Source organism: Monodelphis domestica, chromosome 1 (assembly GCF_027887165.1).
Source record: "Monodelphis domestica isolate mMonDom1 chromosome 1, mMonDom1.pri, whole genome shotgun sequence".
NCBI classification, from domain to species: Eukaryota; Metazoa; Chordata; class Mammalia; order Didelphimorphia; family Didelphidae; genus Monodelphis; species Monodelphis domestica.
In genome coordinates, this window is record NC_077227.1 from 74833543 (window position 1) to 74837263 (window position 3721).

A 3721-nucleotide genomic window follows, 5' to 3' on the forward strand; every position below is an offset into this window, starting at 1 on the left:
CCTGTGGTGGGTCTCTGGAGCCTACAGAAAAATTTCCATTCCTGTAATCTTGCTCAGGGTCAGGAGAACTTGAGTTTCAGGAATGTTAGGTATGGGCAGAGGTAAAGCAGGTAGATTGTTATCTGTTCATTCCAAGCCATGGACAGTGTTTTTGTCCTGGGAAGAAGTGTCTCCACTTTGATGGACATCTGCCCCCCACAAGGACCCAAATATATGAGAATCTGAGTTGAGGTGGCATGGTGTCTATGTGGAGAGGTATGGAGCAATGATCACTTCCCAGTGTGGCCTGGACCAGATTCAAATGTAGGTCCCATCTAATAGCACAAACAATTTTCTAAGTCATTATGTGGGCTGCCAGGATCCCTATGTAGTTTAGTGGCCCCTAGTCTAGTAGAGTTGGGAACCACTAGGGTAGTAAGTAGAACAGTGGACCTAGACCCAGGAGGATCTTGTAAAAATCCTTATTCAGACATTTAGCAGAGGTGTGACCCTGGGAAAGTCAACCTTCCTGTGCTTTAGCTTCCCTCTCTGTAAAATGGGGCAGGAAGTGATATGAACTCTTAAATCCCTGTTGGAAAATTAATATGGAATTACCATTATTTTTAAGTGAAACCTTTCTTGGTTTTGAAGTCAGCCAGCTTCCAAAGCAATTTACTCCTAGGCCTCAAGGCATCTCACTGGTCTGGCTTTTTTTTATAGGCAGGGTAGAGACCTGCTCCTCATTTATCTGTAAATAAGAACTCTCTTAGGTAATGAAGGCAGCAAGCTCTAGCTGCCATTTTGGATTGCAGTGGCCCAGCTACATGGTGAAGAAGGGGGTGTATAGGCATTCTCCTGAGATCTGCCTCTTCCTGGGATGCAATCATGAGGGAGGAGCTGGGGGTCAGGACATCTAAGTCGACCTCCTCAATTTCTACTTACCAGAGATGTCTTGGGAGGTCCAGGGAAGGGACTAGATAATGAGGTCATGAGGAATATAGATGTGCACCAGAGTTCTCTTGCTCTCTTTTGCCCTGCTCATTCTCGTTACTGCCCATTTGGTTTCTGAAGAGCGTCTACTGGCTGGTTTAGATTTCCTTGAATGGTCAGTTAAATAATTCTAAAACTAAGAAATACAGCCTCTTGAGAACTTCAGCTATTATGCTTTTCTAGTTCTAAATCTACCATCCTTAGCTGGTTCCCAGATTATGCTCCTGGGGAAAGGAAAAGGAATAAACGAGGGCTCCTCTTTATTCCTAAATCGCTATTTTACACATTAATCCCAATGGGATCTCTGGCTAAGCCCTAGGATGTACCCAGTTTGGGAAATTCTAGAGACCTCGATAGAAGGGATATTGGGGAAGAAGACAAAGCAGAAGAAAATGCAGGGAATTTTCTTCTATTTACAGCCTGGTTAATGTGTATTGTCTCCCTAGTTCTGTTTACTTCAGACTGCATCAATTTTTTTCTTTAAACTTTATTTCTGTCTCCATAACAGTGCTAGAAAGACTGGGGCTAGGCAAATGGGGTTAAGTGACTTACCCAAGGCCACATAGCTCTGTTTGAGGTCAAATGTGAACCCAGGTTCTCCCAACTCCAGGCTTGGAATTCTTATCTGTCCCACCTCACTGCCCCAATCTGCATCAGTTCTTGTAACTCTTCCTATACTTCTCTGAATTCTTCATTAGAAATGAACGAAGCATTTGTTAATTGTTTGCTGTATAGCAAAACACTGTGCTAAGTCGTGAGGGATATGAACAGAAAAAACAAGACAGCTTCTGCTCTCAAGGAACTTACGTTCCAATCAGGGAAGTTTCAGCTGCGTGTCAGAAAGGAAGGGATCCATGGTCCTTGGTACGCAGCAGACATGCAAGTAATAGAGAGGTAATGCCTCTTCCCTAACGCCATTTCCACTGAAAATGGGGTGAAATGAAAACCATATTCATAGTTTCTTTTGGTGCAATAATGCCAGGGTAGAACCATATCCTTATATAAATACATATGTGCATGTGTGTATTTGCACACACACATATATGAGAGTTCATGAGGAAAAAATGAGATGTTTGGCATTATTTAAAATGTGCCCCAAATATGCATTTTATAGATATATATAGAAATGTTGTACACATGCGTATACATATATAGATGTACACAGAAGACATCAACAAGGCTTAATAGAAATGAGAAAGGAAAAGGAAAAACACATAGGGACAAATGGGTCGTTGCTTCCCTTACTTAGCTAAGACTTGGCTTCTCAGCATGAGTTTTCTTAATGTGATTTGTGCTTTCCCTTCGGATAACTCCCAGCATTCCAAGCGCTTAGATACTTAGAACCAGAAGCTGCACCGTCTGTCTTAGACCCTCTTTCCCATGAATGTTGTCTCATAGAAGAAAGCACTGAGACAAATTTTAATTTTAATTGAAGTAGGTCCAGTTTCTTTCCTAAACAACATCACTGGGAAACTTGAGAGAGGATGAATGTTTTACTGTAGTTTGTGTAAGGAAAAGATGGGCCATCTGGCATAGTCAGCACCAGGTTTTAGGTAAAGATTTATAAAAACGGAGGGAAAAGTAAGAAATGACCCCAAGGCCAAAGCTTGTAAAAAAGCTCCAGAAGGATGAAAAGTTAAAAAAAAAATTAAGCTCTTATTATATAACCATGCATAATCTCAGTGATCAAGAAAGGGGTCAGCTGTCTAAGAAATTAATAGGACTCCATAGTGAGTTCACTGATGCATTTATGCTTTAAAAGGACATTTTAAAAAAATGGACTGATGGTGGGGGGGGGGGGGGCAGCTGGGTAGCTCAGTGGATTGAGCCAGGGCCTAGAGACGGGAGGTCCTGGGTTCAAATCTGGCCTCAGACACTTCCCAGCTGGGTGACCCTGGGCAAGTCACTTGACCCCCATTGCCTAGCCCTAACCACTCCTCTGCCTTGGAACCAATATATAGTATTGATTCCAAGATGAAAAGTAAGATTTTTTTTTAAGTATCACTTCTTTACAAGGTAAAATTTCTCTACCCACCATTTTTATTACTTTTAAAAAGGAACTTGACAAAAATAAACACGATTATTTCCATATATGAAGAATGAAATGAGTTTTGTATACAAAATTGTGAATCTGTTATATCCAGTATGTTTTTAAAAACATACATGATTAAATTTAGCACATTGATCTGTTCTTAATTCCATTCTTCCTAAAGAACCTCCCTCAATTATCACCATCCCCTTTTTTATCTTCTCTTTCCAATGGTCCCTCCCTATCAGCTTACTGAGGTCCTCTTCTCCCTCGTTAGAAAAATCCTTTTCCCCTCTCATCTATTACCTGTTCCAGCTACCTCCATCTTTCCTACTTTTCTTTCAACTGAGTTTCAGATAGGCATAGTGCATATTCAGTGCTTCCACTTCCTGTCCACAAACCCACTCTAATAATCTGGTTTCTGGCTCTACTACTTTCTTGAAGGTTAATATCAGACACAGAATCAACAATTCCAATAGCCTTTTCTTCAGTCATTCTCCTTGCCTATTTGACACTGATTTTGACTACTTCTGTGATGCTGTACCCTTCACTTCTCTGACCACCCTTTCTCTGATTGCTAGCTCTTCTTATTGTACTTTAAGAAATTAATATGGGCATTTAGGGAAACATTGGGCATAAGCTGATAGGGTGGAGGAAGCAACATGCACAAACGTCTATAATAGTGTAAATTTAAAAAAAAAACATACACCAAAAAAATCTGAA